Below are 7,415 nucleotides of genomic sequence, written 5' to 3' on the forward strand. Positions count from 1 at the left end.
AAGGCTGTGCAGGATCTGATAAGAATTTGTGATATTTTGTCTTAAGAGTGAAAGAAACAATTAAAAGGACTAGACAGAGAGCTGTGTGATGGAAAAACTAGCATCACACATTTGTAAAAGAAACTCGAATATTAAAAATCTGAAATGTTTACTGGAAGTATTCAGAAACATAGAATGTGCTTTGGATTACTATTTGCAGTTGAAAACAAAGCCAAAAAGATACATAATTTTATATCTATTAAACCCAATCAGCTGAAAATTTAATGCAGTGTTTTGAAATTCCATTTTCACATCCCACTTGCACCCTACTCACCCCACACACCCCCCCAAAAAAAAAGCATTTTAGTCATTCTGATTCTGTGTATCAGATAGAAAAATAAAAAGGTTTCAAATGGAGACTTCTTTTGCTGTCAGCCAGGTTTAACTGGACTATTTGCCTTGCTTCTGATTAGCAACAACTGCAGTACAAAATGCTTTTCATCTCAGTCCCAATTTTCTCCTGTTTTCTTTTGAAAGAAGACTCATGAAGAGCTACAGTTCCACAGAGATGTGCAGCCTTTGACTAAACTGTCCAAGATACCTTCACTTATTAATAAGTTTGACAATTAGAATTTTCATAGCCTGCTTATACTATCAGGGATCAGTTAGTAAAAGTCAGTCAGGTTCAACCCACAAGCCTGGATATCATGAAACTAACTGCACCAGCATCATACTAGTGAGATCAGATGCTTCAGCACAGACCATGAATCAAATCTACGATGAGTGTGGCTCAGTGCCATAATAGATGTACATTAACCAACTGAACCATTGGGGATTTAGAGCTTCAGGGCACTGCACTGAATAGATGCATAAGGAAACAGAAGTATCTCAGCTTCAAAGGCTTGAACTGGGCTCTGGCTGGAAATCATCCATACAATTTTGCATAGATATCACAGGCCAAAGATAACTTCCTTCAAAAAGCTACAAAGCTCAATCTATTTTCAACGGTGAACACAAAGTGGCACTTAACATTAATGTTCATTGTATTGAGTGAGTTTTCAGTCCTGAAATGGCTTCTGATGTTTTCAGAAATTTTGTCATCTTCAAATGCAAATTTCACCCTTGTAATTACTTCAAAGGGTGAGTTTAAGGACTGATGTGCAAGAAACAGCTTAAATAAAATGTCAAACTGCTTCACCTGAATAGCCAGGAGAATCTGGAAACTGCATCTTAAAAACAAAAAGTTATCAGGTGTAAGCCACACTAAATTTGAGCAGCATTTTTAATATGAGTGGAATATCAACAATAGCACAAATGACAAGCTTAAAAGTTTGAGAGGAACTGCACTAAACAGGGATGAGTTGTTAAGAATCAATGTGGTACCAGAGAGCAGGCCATGTAACCCCTCCCTCAGTGCCAAAATATACATGAGGAAAGATACACAAACAGTGGAAATAATTTGAACAATATATTCCTACAAAATTAAACACTATTCCCAAATAATATATTATCAAATACAAACTTTGATTAGATGGTCTCACTGACCTCAGATGTAAGGTACCTGAACTGCATTCCACAAGTTTGCTCCAACCTCCCCAATACTAAGAAGGCAGAAAGCTTACCTGTTTGTAGAATATGCCTATGTTATTCTTAATTCCACTGTAAAGAGATGTTTTAGAATAGTCTGATGTTGCTCCCTTTCCCTGCAGGTAAATGCTCAAACTTGGCTGACTGGCTGCGTGGAGGAAACTGGAAAGTGAATATGCGTTTCTAAATATAGGACAACATTTGAGGGTTAACTTCATATGTTCCAAAGAAATAGGAGCAAAATTAGGCCATTCAGCCCATCGTGTCTGCTCTGCCATTCAACCATAACATACAGAAGAAACCAAAGCTAGAAAAGACCTACGTTTGTGTTGCGCTTTTCACAACCTAATGGAGAACTTGGGACTTACAGCTAATCTTGTGATTTTAAGCAACCAATCTGCACACAAAAACCACCCTGATAATGTTTTGTAAAAACCTGGTTGAGGGATCAATATCAGCTAGATCATCGGGGAACACTTCCCTGCTCCTCTTCCAAATAGTGCCATGGGATCTTCTGTTCAACTGAGGGGGGAGATGTGGTCCTGGTTTAATGACTCCTCTTAAAGATTGCATCTCTGATAGGAGCACCCCCTCAATACAATACTGGAAGTGTCATCTTAGATTTGAACACAACACTCTGACTCAGAAGTGTGTTGAGAATTTTCTTTAAACAATATAAACCAGTGCAGAATTAACTTAATCCTGGCCCAATAATAGATGTGATAAACTGTCATGCTTAAACTATGACAAATGTATCTGTACATTTTCAGAACAAAAGTAATTTATGCTTGATTTGTACCAGATGTAGTAAACAAACCCTTGAAACAGTAGAACAGTGAAGGTTTGCTAGCTGAATCCAAGAATCAGAACAGAAAAAGTGTAAGTAATGTGGCATAACCTAGCCCGTGGATCCTGATGCATGTAGAAATCAAGGCAAAATATCTCATTTATAGATACTAATGCACGAACAGCTCCTTCAGGTCAAAACGTTTATGCAAGTTCACCTATAAAATCTCTTGTCAACATGTAAACATTGAGATTTTTGAACATTATTAAATTTCTACAAAATTAAACAAAGGCTTTCACGATTTGTGACATTATATGTTGATCTTAATAGGCAAGACTCCAATTAAGGCAAAGAGAGCAGCTTCCATTAACTTTATTAGTTATATTATTGTGTTCCATTATTGTATACAAAACTCCAATCAGTGGTCAGAACAATTTTCACCGAGTATATTGCTAATTTAGATCGATTGATATTCAAAAGATACATTTCTGATTTTTTGAAATGGTCATAACCAAGGAGTTTCTACTTTTCATCCTATTAACAGGTCACCAAGTGCAACTAGTACTTATTGGAACAAAAGGGGGTCAGTTAGCTGGACGGCTGGTTTGTGATGCAGATTAATGCAAACAGCGCAACTTAACTTCTACACTGACTGAGTTACCATGAAGGACTCGCATTCTCAAACCTCTCTCCTCGTCTGATGCATGATGACCCTCAGGTTAAACCATTACCATTGTGAAACCATTGTGTCTTTCTAATGAGACAGCAGCGCTACGGTCCAGTAGAACTATGATGACTTTACTTTTACAGGAACATCTAAATAAGAATAGGCCAATCAACGCCTTGAGCCTGATTTACCATTCAATGAGATCATGGCTGATCTGTGGCCTAACTCCATATACCTATGTTTGGCCCATATCCCTTAATACCTTTGCTTAAACATTTTAAATTTGAGACAGATAATTAACAACTGATCTAGCATCCCCATCCTTTGTGTGTAGAAATGTTTCCTAACATCTCTTCTGAACTGGCCCCAATTCTCAGACTATGCCGAGATAGTAGGAACTGCCAATACTGGAGAATCTGAGATAACAAGGTGTAGAGCTGGATGAACACAGCAGGCCAAGCAGCATCAGAGGAGCAGGAAGGCTGACGTGTCGGGTCGAGACCCTTCTTCAGACTAGTTATCTCAGACTATGCCCCCTAGTTTTAGAAACCCCAACCAGTGGAAATAGTTTATACTTCTCTCCCGTCATTCTCTGTTAACATCCTGAAGACTTTGATTTCGATCAAACAAAAAAAAATGTCCTTAAAGGGGATTATGATTAGGTTCTAATGCATTGAGGAAAACTGGGAATACTAAGAATTTGAGATCAAAATTCTCAGATTTTTCAGTACCAGAAGAACCATGATTTGCACAGTTAAATATTTTAAACAATTCCACTAAAAGCTGAATAATACTGTCACATTTATCCATGCTGTTAGATATTATACCATTGAACATGTCGTTTTGTTTTTAATCAATAAATCTGAGCCAATTATGTGCAAATGTGATGGAAGCTATAAATGCAAAACATTTATCAGTGGATTTTATTCATTATGTTTTATAACAATAGGCATGTTTAGACTATGTAGGGAAATACTGTTTTTAGCTTTTTGGTTTATTGGGGATTACTTTAAAGAATTCAGCCAATTCTTCTGTGGAATGTATTTTAATTAAAAACGTATTTAATTTTTAGCTCTCGTCTCTGAAAGCTGATACTACACAGCAAGATTGTACATAACAAATGGAAACTAAGTATCTTGTAGCTTGCAGTACCAAGGAGAAATGGGCTGCAGCTGTACTCCGATGTAATTTTGGGCTTTGGTACCGCATGGAATTATACTCCAATTTTTCTTGGGGGGGATCACAAAGAGCACAAGAGCTACAAAAACCCATTTTGCACAGAGACTGTTTGTTCCCCACAAAATAAATATTCTGTTGAAAATAAAGGTCTGTATTTACATAGCCATTTTCATGACCACTGATTGATTGATTGATTTGACTTTCCTCAAAGAAAACAATGATGGATAACTGCAGCATTTTGATGTTAACATCTTTTTCTCATTGGTAGAACAAATAACCTAAATCCCAACAAGAAACACTATCTGATGGCAGAAGGTCATTAGAATGTTTACATTTTTATAACCATCAATACAGATGACAATTACAGTAGTTTGCTTCAAGAAAATTAAAGAATACTTTGCATCAAGAAGTGTTTTCTCTAGTTTAGAGAATTACAAATAAAAAGAAATCAGTAAACTAACAATTAGATCAAAACAAATATTCCTTCTACAAAACCTGAACTGCAACATTGGATGGGTTAGGGCAAGAGATGAATTGTCCTGCAACTTAGTAGTTAATCAAAGTTGGAAGATAGTTCCAATGTAGAAGTAAATCTAAGTGTTCAAAATCAGATCATTCAGAAATATAACATGGTAACACCTCCTGCATGAGAACTTTTCCACAACAGCTTCTGGAAACTAAACAGGTGTTGGAGGTTGTTCAAATTCAGAACATCCATTTTATAACCATATATAAGTTATTAATAGTTGGAATAAAAATTAAACAAACCTTCCATTTAACCAACATGGAGATTCCAGTGATTCAGGATGATTTAAGAATATGTCAAGATACTTTGTTTAAGTAAAAGGACAGATGGTGATGTTCAACTTAACATTACAAGCAATATCTAACAACAGCATGATAAACTATTAGAGAACAGTTTAAAACTATGATTGAGCTACTGGAAAACAGTAACTGGTAAAAGTCAAGTTTTGCAGCAAATTAATCTACTAACCCACCGTGATACATACTAAGAAATATTTAGCTAATTTTTTTTAAGTAGTGGAATTAATGCAGTGAACACAAGTGTGCATCACATGCACCTTCACAAATGTTGTCACTTGTTCACTGCTAAATTGATCAATTGAAGTCTGCTAATAATGAACATGCACTGATACAACAGTTTACAATGAGCTTAATTTATAAACTGCTTTTTTTTGCATGCAATGCAGATTCTTCTGGGATAACCCGCTGAGCTTAGAAAGAGACTGTGATCTATTCTATTAGGCATAAGAAAGACTAACAAAATAAAAAATGCCAGGCCTTAGTCACATCCTTTCAAGAGTATCACTCCATGATAGCACAGCATCCCAGCTATTTCCAAGAAATATGGAAAGCACCACTCCCACTCCATTTGTTTGCAGAGATATACATTCTGTTCCACTTCTGATACCTGCAATGGAGTTCCCTGTTAAGCTTCTGCAGCATAAGATTTTTGTGAAATTAGCGATCATCCGTTTGTGAATTTTTGCCACATTCCTAGCTCAGCAGGATTAATATTTCTCTTCAGATGGCTATCGCCTTGATGTGGAACTTATATACTCATTGCAGAGTAACAGTACCTGGTATATGCTTTTCACTGTGATTTTCATAATTATATACATCATATTTTACATGCAGTAATTTATGTTTGGGCCTACGAAATCTACCCTTCTGACAGCCATGAAAGATTTGAATCAAGCCTTTTCATAAAGAGGCATGTCATAAAGCAAAATGCCAAGTTCAGAACATTTATTCGCATTTGTATGGCAAAACTTGTAGCGCTTGCTGCAGATGCAAAGGTTGCGCAAGACGTCTCAGCAAATGTCATCAATGCTATTGGCAGCCTTGCTGTTGTCACTGTTGACTAAATGATCTGTACCTTACAGTTTATAGTTTAATTCAGCGCTGCTCAGTCAAGATGCTCAACAAGGAACTGCAAAAGAAAAACAAGTCACGTCTTTACAAAGAAAGTGGGAATTACAGACATCCACAAAATAAAATATCACTCATCTCACAATGATTAAAACATTCATTGAAAGTACACTGTTAATGGAGGAATACATGCAATAAGAGTTAATGGAATTTCAGCTTTCCAACCCTGACCAATTTTTTTCTATTCCTGAATGAAGTATAGATGTACCAGATTTCTGACAGTGCACTCAGATGCATGTTCATTATGTGTGGACCTAAAAAGGCATTCTATTCACCTGTGGAGGCCAAGCTAAACCTAATCCAATATCACTGCACACTTACAGGAGGGCTCACTGAGAACGATGAGGCATGAGACTTTATTGTGACTTTTTTGCCCCATAATCCAGAAGGCCATAGACAAAATTGCATCAACCCTACTCCTATATTGGCTGTGATTAACTAACTCATCACTGAACACTACTCAGAATCTGGGATCTTTAGGCTTCATAGCTCAGTTACAGACATCTAAACAAGCTGAGTCTTCAGGGTGCCCCAAATTACTTCTATTGATAATCTAGAACAAAACACCCATGAGTATCATACAACAGAGATCAGGGACTATCAACTGGAAACAAAATTTGGCTATGTTTCCTTTCTGTAGCCTGAGAACAGTTAAAGCAGTTATAAACGTCCCCACAACTGCTCTGGTTGAGATCTAAATCAATAAGGGTCAAGGACTGAATTTGGAATCTCATCAGTCTATTGAACACCACACAAAACTCAATGCATTTAAAGACTAAGCCATTGAAGTTCAGCAATGGTATGCTTTCCTACTCAGACACTGGAAGATGGCTGACAGACCCAGAATGACTTGTCCATTGGTGAAAAATCAGAATCTTCACCACACCTTCCTTGAAAGCATAGTAGCAATCAGCTACATGCTTTGTGTCTCCATGGGATATAAACTGGCAACATACCACTCAGCATTTCGTGTTGCACTGTGCAACCATTTGAAGCCATTCTAATGGTGAAACCCGTTAACACAAATTGTGGCAATTCACATGTAACACATTTCCTAGTTTAGCAAAGCAGTCCAACACTAATTGGTCTGTGTGGGAAAAGTACCCCGAAGGCAATTGGAAGTATTACCTTTTCACTTCTTATGAAGGCAATAAATAACCTAACTAATGAGCAGCGGACAATTCTGTTTGTTTCCCTGTAACATGGAAACATCAATAAGGGGGATCAACGTTGAGGCAGAATCAATGGAATAAATGCAAGACA

At 37.0% G+C, this 7,415-nt stretch overlaps 1 protein-coding gene across 1 annotated transcript in view; it reads right to left on the reverse strand.

Annotated features, from left to right (window-relative positions):
• Positions 1-6,156, reverse strand: part of LOC109921841 (zinc finger CCCH domain-containing protein 10-like) — a 21,461-nt gene extending 15,305 nt beyond the window's left edge. Inside the window, exon 1 of the mRNA XM_020521895.2 lies at positions 6,100-6,156. The gene's annotated coding sequence lies outside the window, so the exon portion shown is untranslated. The remainder of the gene's footprint in view (positions 1-6,099) is intronic.
• Between the last annotated feature and the right edge of the window lie 1,259 nt (positions 6,157-7,415).

The sequence above is a fragment of the Rhincodon typus genome, chromosome 41 (assembly GCF_021869965.1).
Source record: "Rhincodon typus isolate 14 chromosome 41, sRhiTyp1.1, whole genome shotgun sequence".
Taxonomy (NCBI): domain Eukaryota; kingdom Metazoa; phylum Chordata; class Chondrichthyes; order Orectolobiformes; family Rhincodontidae; genus Rhincodon; species Rhincodon typus.